This window comes from Gossypium raimondii, chromosome 1 (assembly GCF_025698545.1).
Source record: "Gossypium raimondii isolate GPD5lz chromosome 1, ASM2569854v1, whole genome shotgun sequence".
NCBI lineage: Eukaryota > Viridiplantae > Streptophyta > Magnoliopsida > Malvales > Malvaceae > Gossypium > Gossypium raimondii.
The window spans coordinates 2602978-2630187 of NC_068565.1; the positions used below are offsets into that span (position 1 = coordinate 2602978).

General features: G+C 33.7%; 1 long non-coding RNA gene and 1 pseudogene across 1 annotated transcript; one reads left to right on the forward strand and one right to left on the reverse strand.

The window, feature by feature from the left end:
* Nucleotides 1-661: 661 nt before the first annotated feature.
* Nucleotides 662-26650, forward strand: LOC105786638 (G-type lectin S-receptor-like serine/threonine-protein kinase At1g11330; annotated as a pseudogene).
* Nucleotides 4540-5473, reverse strand: LOC105775682 (uncharacterized). Its single transcript, XR_001127696.2, has 2 exons — nucleotides 5129-5473; nucleotides 4540-4885 (listed from the first exon to the last, which is right to left on the reverse strand). It is a non-coding gene; the product is annotated as an uncharacterized LOC105775682 (long non-coding RNA).
* Nucleotides 26651-27210: the final 560 nt, after the last annotated feature.

Below are 27210 nucleotides of genomic sequence, written 5' to 3' on the forward strand. Positions count from 1 at the left end.
AAACTCCCCTCGAAGAGGTTGCAACCGAACTCTTTTCACCTTTTCATCTCATTTGAATGAATTTTGTAAAAATTCCCATGCTTGTTTTGCCGTTGTGGCACAAACTATTTTTTCCCAAGCCGCTTTATATGATTGAACTCCTTGATATATCCAAAATAAGGCTTGCTGATTTTTCTTCCTTGATTTTCTTAGACTCTCTTTTTGAACTTGTGTTAATCCTTCCTCCACTTCAGCCTCAACTTCATTATAACATTTTTCAACAATCTCCCAAACTTCTAGATATCCAAGAAGAGCCTTCATTTGGATACTCCATTTGCCATAATTTTCTTTGGTTAATTGGGGAACGGAAGAAAGAGGAATAGAATTGTTCATTTCGATCAAACAAGGCTCTGATACCAATTTGTAGAAAATTGAACAATATTTGGAGAAATAAAACAAAGAAAATGATAAAGAATATAATGAAAAGAGAAATAATTTTTGTATATGGAAGAAATAAAATTCCTTCTAATGAACTTTTTATTTCAATCACTCTACTAAATTCTTCATCACATACAACTCTTTATATAGGAGTTGTAAGTAACTATTCATCTATATCACTAAATGCTAGGAGTTGTGACTATTCATTTACATAACTTAAATACTATAAGAGTTATGACTATCCATGCATGTGTGTAACTTTTCATCTTCAAGTCTCTTCACTCTTCATAATGTGTGTAACTTTTCATCTTCAAGTCTCTTCACTCTTCATATTCAAGTCTCTTCACTCTTCTAACTTTTCATAATTTATTTGTACAAGATTAATTTAATTATGTGCCAACAAGGTCAACAAATGTAACGAATTTGGTTCCGAATGCAACAACTGCATAACTTTTACACTTCGGAAACCTTGTCCTTAATAACGGTGAGAATGGAGGAAGCAGCATCTTATGTGAGAGTTTTCAACATCCTTCTAATGTATTCCTTCAAACTATGAAGATCAGCACTGATGTAAAAACGGGTTGTAAGGTGCAGACGAAATCATGGAAAAGCCCTGATGACCCATCTAATGGCAACTTTGTTCAAGGCATTGAACCTTTCAGCATCCCGAAGGGTGTCATTTGGAACAATAACCAGATATATTTTCGGACCGGCCCATGGAATGGTCGTATCTATATTGGTTTAATAAATGTTAATAGAGTTTATTTTGATGGGTTTTATGTGGTTGCAGATGATGTAGAAAAAACTTATTACGAAACTTACGAATATTCTACTGACTCTAGGTTGATATACTTTGAATTAGAGTCTAACGGAAGATACGTTGAACGAATATGGGATGCGGGGAAAGCGGACTGGATAAACGGGTACTCTAGTTATCTAACAGATTGTGATGTTTATGGAAAGTGTGGGGCATTTGGAATCTGCGATTCAACGAAACGACCCATTTGCAGTTGTTTGAAAGGATTTAAGCCTAGGAATATAGAGGAATGGAGTAGAGGTAATTGGAGTAGTGGGTGTTTTAGGACTACCCCTTTGCACTGCCAAAGAGATAACAACAATGGAAGTGAAGCAGGCCAAGGAGATGATGGGTTTTTAAAGCTGAAGAAGATGAAAGTGCCAGCATTTCCAGACCAGTCATCAATAACTAACGGCGAATGCAAAGATCAATGCATGAAGAATTGTTCATGTGTGGCTTATGCGTATGATGCTGGCATTGGTTGCATGTTATGGAGTGGAGATTTGATTGATGTCCAGAAATTCTCTAATCGGGGAGTCGATCTTTACATTCGTCTGCCATCTTCGGAACTTGGTAAACTTGTCTTCCATATCGACCATGTGTGTGACGAATTGCATCAATTAATCTTCATTTTTGGTATAGATGTTTTATTAACCATGTTTCTGGACTTGCAGATAAATGGAATAGTGAGATAATTGTTATTACAACAGTAATTTCAGGCATGGTGGTGATTATAATAATTTATGCACTCTTCTTATTGCGTAGAATGGGTCAACAAAGAGGTAAAATGTCCATCTTTATTTATTTAATCTTTGTAGTCACTTTCTTTTAAGAAATATGTAAATTCTTTAAGAGTTCTTTTCGGGTAAAATTGGATTTAAAGGTATTTTTACTCAATTTAAATTCAAATTTTAGATAAAATAAAATAAAATTGAAATAGAATTGAGTCGAACGCGAATATGGAGAAGAGCTCTAAACTTGATTGAGTACGATTGTAAAAGTTCAAGGTCGAATGCAAGTGAAATTAAATTGTTCAGTTTTGCTCCATTAATTTCGTTTATATAAGTTACATATTCGTATTTGATTATATATATATATATATATATATTCAAAATTCGCACTCATTTCAGATATACTTTTATATTTAATAACGTGGACCATGTGTTAGATAAATTGGGTGAATTAATTTGCAATTCTTTTGGGTTGAAGTTTCATAAACCAAGTTTCTGGATTTGCAGATAAAGGGAAAAGTAGTAAGGTCGTCTTTGTTATTACAACAGTAACTGTGGGAAATTATTTAGCCTTCAACTCATTGCTTCTTTGATTTCCATCACAGGAAGGAATAAAAGACGGACACATATCAAAGACAAATTTCATAGTGAAAATATAGGAGAAAGTTCAATCGGTGTTAAACTCCAGCAGCTTCCACTATTCAATTTCGAAGAACTTGCCACCGCGACCAACTTCCATCCCCAAAAAAAGCTAGGGCAGGGTGGTTTTGGTCCGGTTTACAGGGTAATATATAATAGCGATTTTCGGTTATTAGGATAATCATCACCGGCCCAAAGCCGGATTATAATGAGCTTGTAGGCCAGGCTCGTTAGTCGAGAACTTTGTAGGAAAGCAAGTTCAACTTGCGAGCTTACTACAATCTGACCCAAATCCATTCGAATTTTGAGCCGATGATGATAATTATCCTAAAACCGGTGAATCCAGAGTCAATGAAATGACATTTTTTTTCAATCAAAGTATTGTAGTCTGAATTTTGAGTGCAGGGAACATTAGATGATGGAAAGGAAATAGCAGTGAAGAGATTGTCGAAAGCTTCGGGGCAAGGTTTGGAAGAATTTATGAACGAAGTGGCGGTTATTTCTAAGCTCCAACATCGAAATCTGGTAAAATTGTTTGGGTGTTGTGTTGAAGCAGAAGAGAAGATGCTCGTCTACGAGTTTATGCCCAACAAAAGTTTGGACGCTTTTCTATTCGGTTAGTAATTTATTCAAATTTTATAGGATCCCTTAAAAAAATAATGTTCTCCCATAAATGTTTTTTCCGTTCACAAAATTTAAATTTAGGTGTAGTGATATTTTGATTCTCTTCACCGTTTAATATTTATTTCAATTTATTGACATAACTTCAATTATGTCTACAATCATGGTAGAAATACAATGATGGTTGTAGTTTAGATCCTCAATTATAGGAATTCATTATTAATTTAGTAGGTTTTTATGTTTAAATTTTGTTATAGATCCCGTTAAACAAAAACTCTTGGATTGGAGAAAACGTTTTAATATTATTGAAGGGATCAGTCGAGGATTGCTTTATCTTCATAGAGATTCAAGATTGAAAATTATACACAGAGATCTAAAAGCAAGTAATGTTTTACTTGACCAAGAGCTAAACTCAAAAATTTCAGATTTTGGGATAGCCAGGATCTTTGGAGGTGACGAAAATCAAGCCAACACTAAAAGGGTTGTCGGAACTTAGTAAGTTGGAACTTCCTTCTTACCATTTCTTTTTATGCTCTTTTTTAATAAAATATGGTATAAATATGTCTATGGTCGGATTTGATGCTTAAAGATGATACATTTCCATACTTGTATCGAGTTTAATTTTATAAATAAAATATTAAAAATATATTTTTATATTTTTATAGTTAACTTTAAATTATTTATTATTTATTCTTAATTCAAGTTGGCTCGTGGACAGGTTTAAATAAGAGCTGTAATTGGTGTTGTTTTTTATGTTAAAATACAGTGGTTATATGTCTCCTGAGTACGCAATGCATGGGCGATTTTTAGAGAAATCTGACGTGTTCAGTTATGGAGTTCTACTACTGGAGATTGTTAGTGGAAGAAGAAACACAAGCTTTTACAACAAGGATGACCTTAGCCTCTTGGGATATCACTACAGCAAAATATACTTTTAGCGGCATTTTTTTAAGCCTTTAGCGGCGCCTTTCACAAACGCCGCTAAAGAACATGACCTTTAGCGGTGCTTATATCACAAACGCCACTAAAGAACATGACCTTTAGCGACGCTTTTATCATAAACGCCGCTAAAAAACAAACCTTTAGCGACGCTTCTCGCAAAAATGCCACAAAAAACATAAACGCCACAAAAAACATAACATTTAAAAAATTTATTTTAATCAAATAATATTTATTTTTATGATAAATATTGTATTATGTTTTATTTTTTAAATTTGAACTTTAAATATACTTTTAAGGATAAATAAAAAAATATTATTTAAATTAAATTTTCTATGAAAATGATAAAAGAAGGCAAATAAAGGAAACTTAAATAATAATAAAAATTAATAAAAGTGAGAAAATGTAAATAATTAATAAAAGTTAAAAATTGTAAAATCAACACCAATGCAATGCAATGCAAGCCATTGTTGAGTCTAATACAAGTGAAGAAACTAAGATCCTAAGAAGAGAATCCTATTTTACTAACAGCAGTAAATGCAACTGACAAGAAATATCCATACTTTGTCCAGTATTTATATTGAAAAATCAGATCAGAAGAAGCAATCTCTTTGCACACCATTTCAATTCCTAGTAAGGTCTTCGAAAGTAGTTGATGAAAGCCGGCATACACATCCGATCAATCAGCTTTCAGTTTCAGAGTTTCCTTGGCGGTCCTTAAACGAAAATAGGGCATGTGTTCCTACATAAGCAAGGAAAAATCCAACTCAATTCAAAGACAAAAAACCAGATATCGGGTTTCAAACGAATGAATGTGCATGTGAGAGTATCTCCAATATGTACTTCTGCCTTTTGTCATATATTTAGGCAGATGGACAATAGATTTTACATCCCAACAACTACTGCCTGAGTACTAGAGTTTAATCACAGAAAAATCAAAATAAAACATGAACTACAAGGATGAAAAATTGTTCCATGGACTTACCTGCTCAAAACAAAGACTTAAGCCTCTGCTATAGAAGTCGATATATTTTAACATAAACATGCCACAATCAAACCTGTACATAGAGAAAATTGTTTAGGGGGAACAATTCAAATTCTAACACAAAAGGCATATGACACCACGAAACTAGCAGTGCAAATTAATAATTGAATTCACCAAATATTTGGAACCAATTGCAATAAATAGTTAGTATAAAAAGACTCAGATACCTATAAAGCTACCTCACAATCAATTACTACACAATGTAAGTTATTTTGTTTAAGAAATAAGCTTATGAAGAACAAGTACTTCAAGTACTGCTCCCTAAAGTGTATTGCAACAGATACTAGAATACACACCCATTCTCCTGTGCAGCAAGATCTTTTTAGTGATATATAATGAACCAAAATTGATATTGTGTGAAAAAATCAAACATAATGCACATACATACCATCTGATTGCATCTGCACCAATCTTGTGTGCATATCAATTTAGTGAGCTTCGACAGTTGGGGGATGTAAGATATAGATGATATTGCTAATGCTAAATTGCATTGCTCCAATATTTATAGAACTTTGCTTTCCTCTTCCCTGCCAATGAACTAAGAAAAGTATTAGGGCTCTTGCACAATTCAATCAACAGTATGTAAACATGACAGATTTTAGAAAAAAATGTATATTTGCAGTAGGACTTTTTTTAGTAGAGAAGACATTAATGGTTTCAACAAATTGCTTGAAATAGCCAGTAATGGAACTTGCCCATTCCCACTTATCGTCACCTGAAGCAAGGTCTGAAATTCAGATCAAGCTCTTATTAAAAACTTAAGTGAACTATGTAGCAATGTTGTAAACATGTTTGCGCCGTAAAGGTGGAGCACCTACTCACCATGTACTGACCAAACTTCTCTTTGATTGCAGGCAAATTAGCACCACCACCATTACCTAGCTCAATCTACTAGTTAACAATTATAAATTTATAATTTTTTTCTCATCAAAAATCTTTTACCAAATTTTCTTATATTTTCTCATCAACCAAACACCCAAAATACAGAAATATTATTAACTCATGTTAACAATAAATGCGTTAACGATTAGAAATAGTATTCTTCATTTGGAAGCCAATGAAGCTACAGAAGGATGAATCATTAATTTGTAACGAAAACTGCATGGAACAGTGGCTAGGACAAAAAGGAATACAGATTTGAACTTAAAAACTGCATAAACTATATCGATGTAGGCATAAGTAGAAGGATGTTCTGGTTTTGCTTGTTTAGACTAGTTGAAATTTGAAATTCTTTATCTTTTCCCTCGGTATAAAGATGATATGCTTTTACATGTATTTCTTACATGAACGGCACTAGTGGTATTTGAAAATTTGAATAGCAGCTACAATTCTTCAACAGTTATAGAAAATGGCATCAGCATATATAAATTGTCTAACTAGGTAATGTCATCATATTAAAAAGAAAAAAAATGACTATCAAATCTGTAGATATCTACCTACCTGCAAGGTCAATACCAATAAGGTCCTTTACAGTATCTATATTTTCACTATAGAAAGAAAAAAAAAAGACAGCGAGAGATTAGAATTTTTTTTCTAAAAGAGATGATTGCTGCTAAATTAGAAAGATATATGCTAGAGAAGCATTGCAGTGGCAAAAGAACTATGCAAGGTAACACTGCTCCAAATAAGAGATCCCTAATTTTGAAGAAAAAGTTTGATAAACCAAAAGCAACAGCTTCAAACTGTTTCAGTTGTTTCAGTTGTTAAAGGCACCATGGACTTGCTCAAATTTTGCCAGTAAGTATAACTCAGTATATCTAAATGACAAAGAACAAGAAACCTACATAGAACCAGCTGATCGAAGAGACTGAGAAAGGGTGTATAAAAGTTGTGTCCAACACTCTTCAGCATCCTGTAGAAGACCCCAAATTACATATCAGAATATAAACAAATCTAAGAGAAAAGAGTATTGGGCTCAGTGGAAACATCAAGCTTTTTAACAGCCACAGTTTTTCCATCATTCAAGTTTTCATAATAAACTCTTCCGTAGGAACCCTCCCCAATTAAAGCATTTGATCCGAAATTGTCTGTCTTTTCTTTCAGTTCTTCTAATGATAATGCAGGCACTTCAATAAGTGACGACGATTTTCGCTCTTCAGGTTTGATAGGAGAAACCACCTTTGAGTTCTTTTGATGTCCTGAAAGCATAGCAAAGATAACACAACCATGCCAGATTGGAAAAAACAAATTTACCATACAACCCGCTACGATGTCTGGTAAAAAAAATATGAATTAATCATAAATAATTCAATCTCATGAGCAACCATTAAACCTTACCACCAAGCCACCCTGATTAAACTTGTTTTCCATCCAAATATCACAGTGCAATGAATCAAATAATAATAATAATAATAAATGAATACCTCAAGTTTTGTTCTCAGTGGAAATAATAATAAATAGAAGCAAAATTAGCCGATAAACACATGAAACACATTAAAAAAGTGAAGGTAAAACAATTGATAAACCAAACTTTGTGAGATAAACATGTAAAAAGCAGATAAAAGAAAATTTGTGAGATAAACATATAAAAAACAGATAAAGTTTGTAACCCAAATTAAACAATTAAATATACCTGATTTCCTCTCTTTTTTTTTTTCTAAATAAATAGGATGGTAAACCATGGTTGAATTCTTTTTCATTGAAATGGAAGGGAAGGAATTGAGCAAGTAGTATTGGAAACAACTGAAAGAGACACATTTTCTAAGCTGTCATTCAAAATTTCAGTCATGGCTGTTGTTATTGCCTCGGCTTGCTTCGAAGGCAGACCTTCTGCCTCTAATCTCCTAACCTATAAGTATAATGCACCATGTCTTCAGATATTATCAAGATTCCCAAAATCAAACAAAAATACAGTTTCTAAAACAAAAGAAGGAATCATTGTAATTTACCAAAGCTGAAGTGTCGATGAGAAACAATCGCTTTCCATTAGATTTAACGAGATGAGAACAGTGCCTCCGCTGTGAAAATAGAGTGGGAGAAGCTAACAATCGAATCGCAGAGGGAGGAATCGCAGCGCGTCGTTCTGCTCCTCCAAATTTTTTGAAAATGAATTTTGTGGCGCTTAGAATAAATATTAGCATTAGTGGCGCTTTCTCAAAAACGCCACTAAAAATAGAGCATTAGTGGCGCTTTTTCAAAAACGCCGCTAAAGCCTCAAAAACTCAATAAAACGACATCGTTGGGCCTAGATTTTTTGCGGCGCTTCTCTAAAAACGCCACTAATGCTCATTTTTAGCGGCGTTTTCCGAAAAGTGCCGCTAATGCTTATTTTTAGTGGGAGACTAGCCTATCTCATACCATGGTTTAAAAAGTAGGGTAAAGTCAGGATAAATTACCGTGGTATGATATTTAAATACATCAAATGGTTTAAACCATTTAATCTAAATTTAGATTAAATATTTTTAAATATAAAAACATTAATTAATTTTATAAATTTTCATCATTTAATATATTCTGAAGTAAACATTAAATCCTAAACCATTTAATATATATAAAATTGATCTATTATCTCTTAAATAATTTAATCTATAATCATACTTTTAATAAATTAAAATTAATATTATCTCTTTTACAATTATATAAGAAATTATTTAATATATAATTTTAAAAACACTAATTAATCTAAGCCCTACACCCCTAACCCCTATCTCTTAAACCCTAAATCATAAAACATAAACCCTAAACCCCTATCCCCTATCCCCTAACCCCTCTTTTACAATTATATAAGAACTTAATTAATATATAAATTAAAAAATACTAATTAATTTAAACCTTAAACCCTAACCCGGCCCCAAATCTCTAAACCTTAAATCACTAACTCTTAACCTCTAACCCCTAGCCCCAAACCCCTAACCCCTAACTACTATCCCCTATCCCCTAACCCTTAACCCCTCTTTTACAATTATATAAGAACTTAATTAATATATAAATTAAAAAATACTAATTAATTTAAACCTTAAACCCTAACCCGACCCCGAATCTCTAAACCTTTAATCACTAACTATTAACCTCTAACCCTAACCCCAAACCCCAAACCCCTAACTACTAACCCCTAAACCTTATTTAATATATAAATTAAAAAATACTAATTAATCTAAACCCTAAACCCTAACCCAAATTCCTAACCCCTAACCCTTAAATCACAACCCTTAAACCAGAATCCCTATTCCATAATCCCTAATTTCATAATCTATAAACCTTAAAATTGTAACTCCTAAACTGGCCTTAAATCCTAAATTAACCATATACCCTAAACCATATATATTAAACCTTAAACTATAATAATAATTAATTAAATATTTTAAAATTAATACTATCGTATCTTTTACAATTATATATGAAATTATTTAATATATAAATTAAAAATCAATCAGTCATGTAGCCAAAAAAATTTAACATTATTTTGAATAATAGTATTTTATTTTTTTCATTTTTAACAAATATTTTTCAATGTTTTTGCGGCGCTTTTTCAAAAACGCCGCTAAAAGCCAGAGCATTAGCGGCGCTTCTTTAAAAACGCCGCTAAAAGCATGAACAATAGCGGTGCTTTTTCAAAAACGCCGCTAAAAGCCTGAGCATTAGCGGCGCTTTTTTAAAAACGCCGCTGAAAGCCTGAGCATTAGCGACGCTTTTTCACAAACGCCGCTAAAAGCCTGAGCATTAGCGGCGCTTTTTCAAAAACACCGCTAATGCCCCGAAAGGTCAAAAAACGATGTCGTTGGGCTTAGGTTTTTTGCGGCGTTTTTCCAAGAAGCGCCGCTAATGCTCATTTTTAGCGGCGCTTTTCTGGAAGCGCCGCTAATGCTCAATCTTTAGCGGCGTTTTATGTAAAGCGCCGCTAATACTCAATTTTTAGCGGCGTTTTTTGTCCAAACGCCACTAGAAATGCCGCTAAAAGCCTGTTTTGGTGTAGTGCATGTAAGTTTATAAGATAGTTAGAGATCTTGGTGGATGGAATTAGGGTGTAAGATTTTGTATTTGCGAGCTATTCGAGTTCGGTTTGAGAAAACTTGAATTTGGCTCAGTAATTATTGAGTCAAGCAATCCTGTGAGTTGAATTTGAGAATCTTATTACTTGAATCGAGTAGCTCACAAGTGAATTTCAAGATTAATACTTGAATTGAGTAGCTTGCAAGGCTTTTCAATCTTAATCAATATTGAAAATTTTTAGTTTAAACTCGAGCTTAATTACAAATAATCAAGCTTGAAGTTATGCATAGGAGTGAAGCTCATTATAGACTTAGGCAAAACAAGCAGAGTTAAAACACTTCAATTAACTCTATTAAAGCTTTAAGATTGAAAATTTGAGTCAACTTAAGCTGGTCCGGCCCGGCCCGAATATAATAAATATATTTATTTTTTATTTTTTTATTTTCAAAAATATTTTTAAAATACTTTTTTTAATTTTTTATTTTTAAATTATTTTTAAAATACTTTTTTTATTTTTAAAATTTTCTTTTTGGTGTTTATTTAAAAAATGGGCCGGCCCGGGCCGGGCTCGGGCCTATGATTTTTTTCTTGGGTCGGGCCTGGACAAAATTTCAGGCCCATATTTCGGGCCGAAATTTTTTCTGGGCCCGGCCCGGCCCATGAGCAGCTCTAGCCTATAAGTATTGATTTCCATGAACAAGGTGACATGCTACTTGAATACAATATTCTAATACAAAATAGGTAGTGATTAGTACTTGAAGAAAATTCAAATCTTGATGTAAAAATTTGCAGTTGCCTTGAAATATCATTACATCATATCAAAATCAGACAGTTTTTTAAACTGGAAAAAATTGAGTTGAGTTAAATATCATTCATAAATCATAACGTCTCTTCCAAGTTCTGGGAAGAGATTATAGGAAAAACTATTAGCTACTCTGTTTTACTAGCTTTAATATCTTGCTTTTACTTACTATTTGCCACTGCTTTAGACACAACAACACCATCAAAATCCATCAAAGATCCTGAAGTTATAATCTCTCAGAATGGTGTTTTTCGATTACAACGGTTAGATATCTCCTGAGTATGCAATGCAAGGGCAATTTTTAGAATAATCAGATGCATTCAGCTTTGGAGTTCTATTGCTTGAGATTGTTAGCGGAAGAAAAAGCACAAGCTTTTACAACTATCAATATGATCTTAGCCTCTTGGGATATGTAAGTTTATAAGAAAATTTTTTTATATATTGTAGCGACCTAAACAAATTTACGCGGGTGCTAGTCGAGGTGATTATTGAAAATTTGAAAGCAGAGTTTCAATTTATTTAAAAAAAGGGAGTCGCCACCGATCTTTTTTTCTACGTGTGATCGGACACTTAATAAATTCTCTTTTTAGAAGAAAAATTTATTTTTTTAATTTTTCTAAAAAAGAGGTAATTTTAGGTCTACGTGAAAATCCAGAGAAAATTAGAGTTTGGGAGTCGGTTACGCGCGAGGAAGGTATTAGCACCCTCGCGACGCCCAAAATTGGTACCTCGTTAAACGCGCGTTGTCTTAATTTTCAAAATATAAGTTCAATTTAATAGTTAATTGCGATCCAATCAAAATACGAAATTTTTTAAAAAAACACGAAGATTTTTGAAACAATTATTTTCTTTGAAAAACATGAAAAAATTTTAAAACACGAGAACTTTAGAGACACAAAAATTCTTAAAAACACGAAAATTTTGAAAACACGACAATTTGGAAACACGCAAATTTTTTTGAAAACCCGATTTTTTTTGAAACGCGAAAATTTATGAAACACGAGAATTGTTGAAAACACACAAATTTTTGAAATACGAAAATTTTTGAAACACGAAAATTTTTGAAAACACGAGAATTTTTTGAAAACGTGAAAATTTTTGCAACACCGAATTTTTTTTAAACACAAAATTTTTGATTTTTTTTATTAAGCACGTATCGTATTTAACACGGACCGATGATATTCACTCAACATACCAATGAAATCAACGAATTAGTGTCAAATCGATTCGTTACCTTATTATTATTTTTTTGAAAACGCGAATATTTTTTGAAACACGAGAATTTTTTTGAAGACACGAAAATTTTGAAGCGCGAGATTTTTTTTTGAAAACATGAATTTTTTGAATATTTACAATTTTTAAAAGGGGGTATCGTATTTAACATAAACCGGTGATATTCACCCAACATAGCGATGAAATCGACGATTTAATGTTAAATCGATTCGTTGCCTCATTTATTAAAAATATTAAAAATAAAATTAAATTGAATTAAAATTAAATTAAATTAAATTAAATTAAAAATATAAATACAAAAAATATAAAAATGCATAAATTACTAATAACATTAAAATGAAATAGCATAAAAATACGAACATTAAATTAAAAGTGAAATAAACAAAATTACTTAAAAGATCCGAAACACGAGCTTGGTCGAACAGGTTACGCAAATTGAACCTTTTTTCTTTTTTCCTCTTTTTCTTTTTCTTTCTTTTTTTTTCTTTCATTCTCTTTCTTCTTTTTGTTGGGCACTCATGGGCTCGCACACCTATTGGTTGTTGTTGGGCACTTTTTGGATTGGGCTCTTGTTGGGCCTCTTGGATTGGGTCAGCCTGTCTTTGCTAGGCCTTTTTTCTCTTTTTGTTTTTTTTTGCTGCTTGGGCCTGGGCTCATACTGAATGGCTCTTTGCTTGGTGGTCTTGGGTAGGGTCACGGGTCGGGTCAATTAGACCCGGCTGCTTTATTATTTTTTTTGATTTTTTTCTCTTTTTTTCTTCTCTTTTTCTTTTTTCTCTTCTTCTTGCCCTCCCTTCTTCTTTCTTCTTCCTCTTTCGGTTCTCCTAGCCCTCTTCAACGCTGTCGCTGTCCTCTTGGCCGACGGTGACTGTCGGCATACTTCTCGCTCTCCTCTTCCCCTTTTCTTTTTCCTTCTCTTCTTTTTCTTTTTTTTTTTTGAAAATCCGAAGACCCAAGGTGTTGCTTTGGTCCTCCACTTGCGCTCTGTCGCTCTCGTCTGCCTCCGGTGGTTGTGAGAAAGAAATTAACACTTTTTTTGAAGTTTCTTCACCGTTTTTTCTTCATTTTTGTTGCTGATTTTTTTCTCTTGTTGTTTTTTTTCTTTCTCTTTTTCTCCTCTTTTTTTCTTTTGGGGGTTTGAAATCCCCTTTTAAATTTGATGTTTTTTCTTCCTTTTTGCAGGTAGCAAGTGGACTAGGGAGGGCCTAGGTCGGCCGCCGCCTGTTGCAGGAGCAACTTGCGTTGATGGCTGCCAGAGGGACCAAAATGTAATGGCAGCAAAACTTTTGGGGTCAAAACATAATTTTGAGAAAGTTTAAGGGTCAAGATGTAATTTCAAAATCTTTAGGGGTTGAAATGTAATTTTGAAAAAGTTTAGGGGTCAAAATGTAATTTTAGAAAAGTTTAGGGGTCAAAATGTAAATTTTTTAAACACAAAATTATTCCAAGACAAAATTCAGTGATTACAGCTGCCCCTCTTTGCTCATCGCTGTGAAAAGTTTAGGGGTCAAAATGTAATTTTTTTAAACACAAAATTATTCCAGGACAAAATTCAGTGATTACAACTGCCCCTCTTTGCTCATCGCTGTGAAACAGGGATAGAGCAAAGACTTAAAAGCACTGAATTTTGTTCGACCATCCAAAATTTTTCTTTTTATTTGAAAAGCAGCAATCGAGAATAGCTCGGCGTGTGAGTCAAAGCTCAACTCACCTCTTGAATTATGAGTTGATTTTTTGAAAAACAGAAATTGAAAAGAATACCTCGGCGTGTGCCCGATGCTCAACTCACCTCTCGCAATATGAGTTGATTTTTTAAAAACAAAAATTGAAAAATACCTCGGCGTGTGCCCGAGGCTCAACTCACCTCTCGCAATATGAGTTGATTTTTATTTTTATTTTTTGAAAAGCAAAAATTTAAAAGAAATACCTCGGCATGTGCCCGAGGCTCAACTCACCTCTCGCAATATGAGTTGATTTTTGAAAAATAGAAATTGAAAAATACCTCAGCGTGACCCGAGGCTCAACTCACCTCTCACAATATGAGTTGATTCTTTTTAAAACAAAAATTAAAAAATACCTCGGCGTGTGCTCGAGGCTCAACTCACCTCTCGCAATATGAGTTGATTTTTGAAAAACATAAATTTACAAGAAATACCTCCGCATGTGACCCGAGGCTCAACTCACCTCTCACAATATGAGTTGATTTTTTTTTGAAAAAACAGAAATTGAAAAAATAATTTTTGAAAGAAACAGGGTTTCAAAAAACATCGAGTAAAACTAAAAGCCTCATTTTCATTGATTCAGTGTAGACTTCTCCCAAAATTCCCTGCTCTGTTGGGATGCATGTATATGTCATGTATGATGTTATCATGACATGCACGTGTTTGTCCTAAATGCTTTTATGCCTACATGATCATGCCATGCACTTTGAACTATTTGTCACATGCCCCTTCTTCGTAAGGGACTGCATTCATCGCCTCAATCATCAATTTTTCTCTCCGATTTTGTACTCATCTTTGAATTTGTCGGGTGACCCACATTTTCATATTTCCCCTTCTTGCCTCATTGTTGAACTTGTTTCTTGTTTTGGGGCCCTTGTACATGTCAAATTCTCATCTAGGTAATGCCCAACATTCCTTTCGTTTAGAGTATGTCATCGTACCATTTATCAGTTAAATGAATCAAACACGAGATGCATGAAAAATGGCAAAGTAGGCATGAAAGAAATACCTCATATTCAAATTATTTCAAAAGCAACAAAGAAAATTGACAAGGAATAGTTTAATAAAGAAAGCATCACAAAGAAAGGAAACTGAATCTAGTAGCTACAAAATGCTTTAGATATCCAACGCATGAACTTCTCCACGTTTCTTCGTCCTGGATCTTTTCTGAGCACAGCTTCTCATGTAAAAGATTTCGAGCTTCTGAGAATGCTTCAAATATTACAACCTTGCCAGTTGACTCCCTGTTTAAGTCGTCTTGCTCCTTAAGTCTGAATCTGCTCCATTAGGACACCCTTTCGGGTTTTCATCCTAATCCTTTGTTTATCAAGACCCTCTTTTCGGGTTTTCATCTTGATTTATCTTTTTCTTTTTTTTCTTTTTTTGTTTTTTTAGGCATAATATTTCTTCACAGCATCTGAGTTCACTGGATTAGGTAATTCTTTCCCATCCATCTCAGTGAGAATCAGAGCCCCTCCTAAGAATGTCTTTTTTACAACGTATGGCCCCTCCCAATTTGGTGACCATTTTCCTTGAAAGTCTCTTTGTATCGGGAGGATTTTTTTAGTACCAGTTCCCCTTCGCGGAATTCTCTTGGCCGCACCTTTTTATCATGGGCCGTGATCATTCTTTTCTGATACATCTATCCGTGACAAATTGCCTTCAAGCGTTTCCCGTCAATAAGGTTTAGTTGATCATATCGAGCTCGAACCCACTCTGATTCTTCTAACTTTGTCTCTATCAAGACGCGCAGGGATGAGATCTCTACTTTGATAGGCAGAACGGCCTCCATCCCGTAGACTAGAGAAAAAGGAGTTGCCCCCGTAGACGTCTGTACAGAGGTGCGATATGGGTACAAAGCAAACGGTAGCTTCTCGTACCAATCTTTATATGTCTCAGTCATCTTCCCGATAATCCTCTTAATGTTTTTGTTGGCCGCTTCGACAGCTCCGTTCATTTTTGGGTGATAGGGTGAGGAATTATGATGCTTTTTCTGGAATTGCTCACACACTTCTTTCATTATCTTGTTGTTCAAATTCAAAGCATTATCTGAAATGATTCTCTCAGGCAAACCATATCGACATATGATCTCCTTTTTTAGGAACCTGCAGACTGTGATCTTCATCACATTAGCAAACGAACTGACTTCTACCCATTTTGTAAAGTAATCTATAACCACTAAGATGAGCCGGTGTCCATTAGAAGCCTTCGGGGAAATTGGCTCTATGACATCCATGCCCCACATAGAAAAAGGCCATGGAAAAGTCATGACATGAAGGGGCGAGGGAGCTGCATAAATTTTATCGCCGTAAATTTGACACTTATGACACTTTCGTGCGTATCCAATGCAATCTCTTTCCATCGTCAGCCAAAAATAACCAAGTCTCATAATCTGCCTAGCCGTAGTAAACCCATTAGCAAGCGTTTCACAAATTCCTTCGTGGACATCTTCAAGTATTCTTCTGGCTTCAACATTGTCCACGCATCTCAGGAGCATTTAATCCTTTCCTCTTTTGTATAGGATATCCCCATCAAGAACAAAACCAGTCGCCATTCTTCTGATTGTTCTTTTGTCATTCTCGTTTGCTTGCTCGAGATACCTTTGATTCTTAACGTACTCTAAGATGTCATGAAACCACGGTCGTCTATTTGACTCATTCTCAATGCTAAAATAGTGTACGGGGACCTCATATATGCTCATTTGGAAAGGCATTATTTCAGTTTCTCTGTTTGCTGTGAACATTGAAGCCAATGTGGCCAAGGCGTCAGCCAATTGGATTTCCTCTCGTAGGAAGTATTGAAAAGTCACTTCTTTGAATTCTTTGACCAATTCCGCCACGAAATCGCGATACTTGACTAATTTTGAATCTCTCACTTCCTAATCTCCGTGAATTTGATAAATCACTAACGTTGAGCCCCCATACACCTCTAAGATTTCTATTTTCCGTTCAATAGTTGCATGAAGTCCCATGATGCAAGCTTCATATTCTGTTATGTTATTAGTACAGAAAAAATTTAATCTGGCAGTGAGCGGGTAATGGTTTCCTTCCGGTGACACTAAGACTGCTCCTATCCCGTGCCCCAACGCGTTCGATGCACCATCAAAACTCATCTTCCATGATTGATCTTTTAATGATTCACCTTCGAAAATACACATCAAGTCTTCATCCGGGAAGTCAAATCTCAACGGCTCATATTCCTCCATTGCTCGACTTGCCAAGAAGTCAGCTATCGCGCTTCCTTTTATCGACTTTTGGCTCACATACTCAATGTCATATTCAAACAATAAGATCTGCCATCGTTCCATTCTCCCTGAGAGTGCGGGTGATTCCATCAAATACTTTAATAGATCTAGCTTTGAAATTAACCGCGTTGTACGATACAACATGTATTGTCTGAGCTTTCGAACTACCCAGACCAATGCACAGCAGAATTTTTCAATTGACAGGTACTTTGCCTCATATTCTATGAACTTTTTGCTGAGGTAGTAAATCACTTTTTCTTTTTTCCCTGACTCATCACACTGCGCCAGTACGCAACCCATTGAGTTTTCAAACATGGTCAGGTACAATATTAAGGGTTTTCCAAGGGTCGACGGTACTAGCACCGGAGGATTAGACAGATATTATTTTATCTTGTCGAAGGCCACTTGGCACTCCTCATTCCACTCTCCTGAATTATGTTTTCGAAGGAGTCAAAAAATTGGATCACATTAGTTGGTAAGTTGAGAAATAAATCTACCAATGTAATTCAACCTTCCTAAAAATCCTCTGACTTCTTTTTGTGTACGCGGAGGTGGCAGTTCTTATATGGCCTTTATATTGTCTGGATCAACCTCAATACCTCTCTCGCTGATAATGAAACCTAGCAATTTTCCCGAGGTAGCCCCGAATGTACACTTTGCTGGGTTAAGCTTCAACTGAAACTTTCTTAATCTTTCAAACAATTTCCTGAGGTTCCCGACATGCTCCTCTTCTCCTCGGGACTTGGGAATCATATCATCGACATAAACTTCTATTTCTTTGTGCATCATGTCATGGAACAACATCACCATGGCTCTCTGATATGTTGCCCCAGGATTCTTCAATCCGAATGGCATCACTTTGTAGCAGAATGTTCCTCACATTGTCACGAATGTGGTTTTCTCCATGTCTTCGAGAGCCATCTTTATCTGATTATAACCCGAGAAACCATCCATGAACAAAAATAAAGAATGTTTTACCGTGTTATCCACTAACGTATCGATGTGTGGCAAAGGAAAATTATCTTTAGGGCTTGCTCAGTTCAAATCACGATAATCCACGTACATTTGTACCTTGCAATCTTTCTTCGGTATCGGGACTATGTTAGCTACCCATTCTGGATACTTGGAGACTTGTAGGAAGCCAGCATCAAATTGTTTATTGACTTCTTCTTTTATCTTCAACAACATTTCGGGTCTCATCCTTCTTAGCTTCTGTTGAACAGGTTTGCATTCTGGTTTCAGTGGGAGCTTATGGACCACAATATCTGTGCTCAACCCTGGCATATCCTGATAAGACCAGACAAACACATCCTTGTACTCATGGAGCAAGGCGATTAAATCCTGCCTGGTGTTTTCTGAAATGGAAGTCCCAATCTTCACTTCTTGTTTCTTTTCTTCATTCCCCAAGTTCACTGCCTCAACAGATTCTTGATGGGGTAGAATCTGTTTCTCTTCTTGTTCAACCATTCTCAATAAGTCAGAGGCGGGACACAATTTTTAGCATCTTTCTCGGCTTCGAATTCTCCTAAACAAATAGCCTTCTCGAAATTGATTTTAGGACTTGTAACGGGATTGTTCATACTATAGATATCTAAGCACAGAAAGGTGAATGGGAAAGAATACTATAGAGGAGCATCAAAGTATTGGAATCAACACACACAATGTTATGGAATGATATAATATATGTGTAGGAAAAAGCTATGAGAAGCGGGAATAATTATGACACTAATAGAAACAAAAAGACCATGACAAAATGCATCTTCATTAATGTTCATTGAAATGATAAAGAGCAAACATAAACTCTTATAAAAGGAATCCCATCACTTAGGAACACACAAAATAATGGAGAAGTAACATTGGGTATTACTCGAGAGAGAACTTAGAAACTACAAGAAGGTCCACAACAGTCCAATTGTTCAAAACATATTCAGGAGGACAGGGGTGTATCATTGAAACATCCTTAATTGTATCACTCTCGTTGAGCTCAGCATCCATAGCTCTAGCTCTTAGATGCGTTCTATAAGAATGACGTGATTCCAGAATTGTAGTGTCACAACTGCGGATTTTGCGGTCCTAGCCTTAATGAATGGCTAGGGTGATATGTATATGCAATACATGCATGAATGAATGAATGACAAGTGAATGTTAGTCATGAATAAATATACAAGAATTTGCTGTTGATTTCAAGATAGCCCCATATTTTGGCGTTTCATTTATCAAAAGAGTCCATTACAAAATATTTTGCCAATGAAGATGCCCCTAGTGCCTGAGTCTCATTGTTTCCAGATCCTAGTCAAATCTTCGGAGTTATTCTGACGAGCATTCGAAGTCGCCTTCCCGGAAAGATCAGAGATATATCTTTCCTTTAAACTGTCCATTTTGCTTTCTGGGTCCTCGAAGACCAATCTTGGACTATGTCATTTTTCACGGTTACTTGTGTAATTAACTCTTCCATCAAAAACCCGTTTTTGGCAACCAATCTTTAACCAACACCTTACCAATAAAATGCCTATGATGCATGATGAGAAATAAAATAAAGACAAATAAACTTAGTTAGTAATCACGACAAATAAAAACAAAGAAAAACTATGGAAAATCTAACAAACTGACCTACTTTTTTTATTTTTTTGTTTTTACCCCATAATGCTTTACAAAATAAACTTACCCCACATGCTCATCAATCTACCCGATCCAATTTATTAAATAGACCCGATTCTTTTGCAAATAACTATAAATGTAAAAGAAATACAAGGTAAGAATCGTTTCTCCTATGTACTTATTCGGTAGCTATCCAACGGATGGAGGTTCGACATAGCTCTAATTGGGTGGCTCGTACGGTTCACTATATGTGGTTTCAGTTTTAAAAAGGTACTCGAATTGTCCATACTGTTACCTACTAAGGTTAGTATGGAGCCTCGGTTATCACCCGTCATGGGCTTGCGAGCTCAATTCAAGGGATTACATTTACTTATGCCTATGTAGAGGGACAAGTTAACTCACGAAAGCATAAGTCATATGTAACCCGAAAGTAATTTTCTAGCCTGTGCGGAGGGACGAGTTAACTCACGAAGGCGTAGTGTTTACTTCCACTTAAACGGACGGAGCCCGGGTAGAGAGCTCATGTTATGCAAGAATGCAAGTGCACAGTGTGTGGGGAGAAACTCACAAACCTTTTTTATTTTTTATTTTTACTGAAAAAAACAAACTAAAAAAACGTAAAACTTAGAGCGGAAAAAAAAATGAAAAATAAAATAAGTTAGAAAAATATTAATTTAAAAACCGGATACAGATGCATGACTTTTCAAAAATAAAATTCAAGGATCACGATTAAAAATTAATTTGAACAAGAAATTTTGAAAATTTTGACAACACGCGTTTAACATCATGTAATGACCCAAAATTCACGGGCATCGGAAAAGTATAATATCGGGCCTTTGTCTTAGTAAATTGAGTTTGAAAATAATTATTAGAAATATTTACGAGGCTAGTTGTGTGTTTAATTAGATTTTTATTTAGTGAATTTAGCTTAATTAGGAGTAATTAGCAAAAAGGATTAAATTGCAATAGAAGTGAAAGTTTAATTATAGATTAAAAGAAAGTAAAAGGGCTAAAATGGAATTAAGCCATTTATATGAAATGAGGCGGCATACAAGCATTAAAATCTAAGATTTTATTTGAGTTATACATAAATATTATATATATTATAATTATAATTATTAACCATTGTTAAGGTTTTATATTATTATTATTATTATTAATAAATAAAGTAAATAGTAGACAAATGGATGGTGATAAAATAATACATGTGAAATTAAAATATGTATATATTTGTAGTTTGTAAAATTAATTTGCTTATTAATTAGTATAAGATATTTATTATTTATTATTAGTTATTAGTTATTATTAAATTAAAAGATATTTAATAATTAAATAATTAGTATAAGATTTTGGGTAATAATAAATTATGATTTTGTCAAGTGTGTGGTAAAAATAAAATACAAGTGTATTACATTTATTTATTTACTTAAAATTTAAGTAAAAGATATTTATTAATTAAATTATTATATTAAAAGATTTTTTTGATGAAGTAGTTAGATTAAGACAAATGTAAGGTTATGATATGGTACAAATGTATTAATTATATTTGTTATTAAAATAGATATTTTATAAATAATAATTAATTAAACATAAAAGAAATAAAATAAAGGAAACAAAGTAAAGTAAGTTAAAATAAAAAGGAAAAGAACAAAAGAATAACATAATAGAAACATAGACCATTCGAAACAGGGGAGAAAGAAAAGGGAAAGAAAAATAAAAGGGAAAACTAGGGATTTGAAGCTTGAAGTTTAATTGGTAAGTTAAATCAAGTCATTTTCTCATAAATTTGACGTTTTTGGAATCCTAGAGTGAAATACTCTTGGATTTAAGTTGAAAATTTGAAAGTTAATAGATTTTTGAGTAGGGTTTATGTTGAATAAATTGTTGAATTAGGGATTTAATTGAATGAATTTTAAGTTAGAATTGATAAAGGGATTAAATTGTAAAAGAAACTATAAATTTTATGTTTTAGGGACTAAATTGAGGGAAATTCGAAATTAGAAAAATATGCTGAAATTTTGATCGTTAAATTTGAGTTTGGATGAAATTTGAATAGAAATAGAGTGTGAATTGAATTAGGAAAGTAAGTGAATTTAGTTAGGATTAAATTGAGAATAAGGAAGAAATTGAATAGAAATTCAATTATTTATTATAATTAGTGTTGTAATTAATAGTATAAATTATTATTATTTTCATAGCTAACAAAGAACCAGAAGCATCGGCACGGAAGGGAAAAGAGAAGATTATCGAGGAGTAAACTCGAGAAAATCACGGTTTGTATTACTATAATTCAAGTTATTTATTATTAAATGTTAAATTTTAATTTATGTGTTTAGTAAATGAAATGTGAGGTAAGTATTATTATTATTATTATTATTATTATTATTATTATTATTATTATTATTATTATTATTATTAAGATGAGTGGGAATTAAATTGAATAGTTGATTTGAATTAATAATTGAATTGTTTGTTGATTGAAATTGGGAAATGAATTTGAATCGAATTATGAATGATATTAAATTGTTTGGAAATGTATTGAGTTGTGAAAATGTGTGAATTTGTGGATTAATTATTGATTGAAAGATGGAGAAATGATTGAATTGAAAATGTGAGAAATTGTGATTGAATAGAGGTTATTTGTGATTTAAATACCCTATTAACTAGTCGGGCTGAGTCGGATATAGTTGGCATGCCATAGGATTGGAAGAGTTTAGGGATATTTTGACCTCAAGTCGATGAGACACTGGGTGTCACTATATTTCTTCGGATAGATTCAATGAGGTACTGGGTACCAACTCACTTCGGCTTGGCCGATGAGACACTGGGTGTCAACTATTGCTTCGAACTATCCGATGAGGCAGTGGGTGCCATTCTGGTGTGTTTGGTTGGATCCGTGTATCCGCCAAAGTCTGAGTTTTGTTAATAGGGTAAATGATGAAATGATAAACCGAACGAGTTAATCAAATGAGCTATTGAAATGAAATGAAAAAGTTGAATTGTGAATTGAAATGTGATAAGAGATTGAGAAATAAACCAAAGTTCATGATGTGTCCAAAATCAAATTGTGGATATTTGATATCAATTGATGAATTGCTATTGTTGAAATATGGAATTTAAATCTAAATTTGTATATACGAATTATGGATTATATGTTTATTATTGTTATAATTTGAATTATGGTAACACCACTGAGTATAAAATACTCAGCGTACGGTTGTTTCCGTGCACAGGTCAATAGAAGTCAAAGGTCCCGGTTCAACATCCAGATTAATCCCGGCTTCAGCAAAACTTGGTGATGTATTTTTCATTTGGTAAAGGTGGCATGTACATAGGTTGTGTATAAATGTTATTATGTTTTAATATAAATGGTTAAAAAATGTTAGTATTAAAGTTTATGAATTTTAATGAAAGAAGTTTATCTATTTTTATCTAATTAGTACATTGTTAAATTTTAAATTGATATTATATAGATTGAGTTTGATTAGAAGTATTTAGAATAGAAAATGAGAATGTGACATGAATTGGTTGATTTGATTTTATTTGAAAATGAAATGGTTTTAAATTACAGGGGGTTTTAGGTAAAATAAGCAGAAATGCTGTCGAAATTTTTTGTAAAAAAAATTATAAAAAAAAGTCAATTGGTAAACAAACATAAGAATTTATGATTTATTTTAATATGTTGGTCATTTATGATTTGTTTATTTGTAAATTGTTTAATATGTCCGGTAATGTCTCGTAACCCTGTTCCGGTGACAGTTTGGGGTTAGGGGGTGTTACACATTAGACTCCACTCTCAAAAAAAAAAAAGTCCCCAGCGGAGTTGCCAGCTGTAGCGACCTAAAAAAAATTACGCGGGTGCTAGTCGAGGTGATTATTGAAAATTTGAAAGCAAAGTTTTAATTTATTTAAAAAAAAGGGAGTCGCCACCGATTTTTTTCCTAGGTGTGATCGGACACATAATAAATTCTCATTTTAGAAGAAAAAATTATTTTTTTAAAATTTTTCTAAAAAAGAGGTAATTTTAGGTCTACGTGAAAATCCAGAGAAAATTAGAGTTCGGGAGTCGGTTACGCGCGAGGAAGGTATTTGCACCCTCGCGACGCCCAAAATTGGTATCTCGTTAAACGCGCGTTGTCTTAATTTTCAAAATATAAGTTCAATTTAATAGTTAATTGTGATCCAATCAAAATACGAATTTTTTTAAAAAAACACGAAGATTTTTAAAACAATTATTTTCTTGGAAAAACACGAAAAAATTTTAAAACACGAGAACTTTAGAGACACAAAAATTCTTAAAAACACGAAAATTTTTGAAAACACGACAATTTTGAAACACGCAAATTTTTTTTGAAAACCCGATTTTTTTTGAAACGCGAAAATTTGTGAAACACGAGAATTGTTGAAAACACACAAATTTTTGAAAACACGAAAATTTTTGAAACACGAACTTTTTTAGGAAACATGAAAAAAAATTTTTGATCATCAGAATTTTTGAAAACACGAAAATTTTTGAAACACGAAAATTTTTGAAAACACGGGAATTTTTTGAAAACGTGAAAATTTTTGAAACATCGAATTTTTTTAAACACAAATTTTTCGATTTTTTATTAAGCATGTATCGTATTTAACACGGACCGATGATATTCACTCAACATACCAATGAAATCAACAAATTAGTGTCAAATCGATTCGTTGCCTTATTATTCTTTTTTTGAAAACGCGAATATTTTTTGAAACACGAGAATTTTTTTTGAAGACACGAAAATTTTGAAGCGCGAGATTTTTTTTTTTTGAAAACATGAATTTTTTGAATATTTCCAATTTTTAAAAGGGGGTATCGTATTTAACATAAACCGGTAATATTCACCCAACATAGCGATGAAATCGACGATTTAATGTTAAATCGATTCGTTGCCTCATTTATTAAAAATATTAAAAATAAAATTAAATTGAATTAAAATTAAATTAAATTAAATTAAATTAAAAAATATAAATACAAAAAATATAAAAATGCTTAAATTACTAATAACATTAAAATGAAATAGCATAAAAATACGAACATTAAATTAAAAGTGAAATAAACAAAATTACCGAAAAGATCCGAAACACGAGCTTGGTCGAACGGGTTACGCAAATTGAAACTTTTTTTTCTTTTTTCCTTTTTTTCCTTTTCTTTCTTTTTTTTGTTGGGTCGGCCTGCTGGGCCTGCACACCTGCTGGCTGCTGTTGGGCTGCCTACTGGATTGGGCCTGTTGTTGGGCCTGCTGGATTGGGTCAAGCCTGTGCTACTAGGTCTTCTTTTTCTGCTTTTTTTTTGGGCTGCTTCCTAGGCCTGGGCCTGCGCTGGAATGGCCTGCTGCTTGGTAGTGCCAGGTCAGGTCACGGGTCGGACGGGTCGGATCAATTAGACCCGGCTGCTTTATTATTTTTTGATTTTTTTCTCTTTTTTTCTTTTCTCTTTTTCTTCTCTCTTCTTCTTCCTTCTTCCTCTTCCAGTTCTCCTAGCCCTCTTCAACGCCGCCGCTGTCCTCTTGGCCGACGGTGATTGCCGGCATACTTCTCGCTCTCCTCTTCCCATTTTCTTTTTCCTTCTCTTATTTTTCTTTTTTTTTCGAAAATCCGAAGACCCAAGGCGTTGCTCCGGTCCTCCACTCGCGCTTCGTCGCTCTCGTCCGCCTCCGGTGGTTGTGAGAAAGAAATGAAAACTTTTTTTGAAGTTTCTTCACCGTTTTTTCTTCATTTTTGCTGCTGATTTTTTTTGTCTTGTTGTTTTTTTTCTTTCTCTTTTTCTCCTCTTTCTTTCTTTTGAGGGTTTGAAATCCCCTTTTAAATTTGATGTTTTTTCTTCCTTTTTGCAGGTAGCAAGTGGGCTAGGGAGGGCCTAGGTCGGCCGCAGCCTGTTGCAGGCGCAACTTGCGTTGATGGCTACCAGAGGGACCAAAATGTAATGGCAGCAAAACTTTTGGGGTTGAAACATAATTTTGAGAAAGTTTAGGGATCAAAATGTAATTTCAAAATGTTTAGGGGTTGAAATGTAATTTTGAAAAATTTTAGGGGTCAAAATGTAATTTTAAAAAATTTATGGGTCAAAATGTAATTTTTTTAAACACAAAATTATTCCAGGACAAAATTCAATGATTACATATATAATTTCTACTACCATTCGTAATTCCTTTGAACTTTTAATTTGGAGAATAATGCACATTTAAGTGCACTCAAACCCACGTTTTTGTGTAAGTTGTAACAACAATTATGCCAATTGAGAGAACTAAAACCCAGGGTGTAAGAAGCTGTATTTGCAAGATGGGTTTGGTTCAAGAAAACTTGATTTCAGCTCAGTAATAGTTGAGTCCAACAACCATGTGAGCTAAATTTAAGAATATTAATACTTGAATTATTTTTCTTGCAAGCTGAGTTTGAGAAAATTAATACTTGAATTGAGTAGCTTGCAGTTTAACTCGAGCTTGAATACAAATAATTAAGCTTGAAGTTGAGCCTAATCAAGAGAATTTCTGTAGCTTGTTATTTATATCGAATTGAGCCAATTGAACTTTTTAGAAGCTTTGAGTTCAAAATTTTGGGCCAAGTTAGGTTGGATAATTTAAGCAAAGTTGTTTTTTGTTTACAAGCGGGGAGACAATGGAACGAAGGCAACATTTGGAGCTTAGTAGACAAGATTATTTCAAAGTCAAAATTAAATTAAAGAATGAGAAAGAAATATGGAAATGCATACATGTTGGATTGCTATGTGTCCAGGAATATGCTAAAGATAAGCCACTATGGCTACTATTGTTTCAATGCTTAATAATGAGATTTCAAATCTTCACCCTTCAAAACAACCTGCTTTTACTCAAGCACCACTAATTAGCCATGTTGTTGAGAATAAGGTTTCAGTTAATGATGTAGCTCTTACAGACTTTGATGGTAGATAAAGATGCAAATTATTTATTTTTATTAGTTTTTAGAAATAAATTTTAAGTATTGAAATTTATCTATCTATTATTTTTTTCGTGCGATGCACAAGTTGGTCTTTTGTATTTATTAATATATATATATATTTAAATTATTGTATAAAATTTTAAACACTTGATAAGAGCGAAAAATGTATTATTAAAAAGGAGAAAAATAATTGTCAATGTAAACCAAAAGTCCTCAAAATAAACGGTTCAAAAAACACAAAACAAACCCCCCCATGGGAGAAACTTTGACCGGCGGTTGCTCACATCTCACAAGCTAGATACTTCGATAATCAAGCCAGTGATCAACAGAACCAAACAGTGGGGAACAGATTATAAAAAACCCCACAAAAGCCATATATTCGAGCAGGACTTATGGCGGATCCAGTAGTCGATGATTCTCTGTAGTCGTAGCAGTAACGACAGCCTGGGATTCCTCCACCCAAAATCGATCTTCATCGCGTGACAACCCATCTTTAGCCATTGCATGCGCTGTTCTGTTCTCCGATTGTTCGATAAATTGGAAACAATGAAAC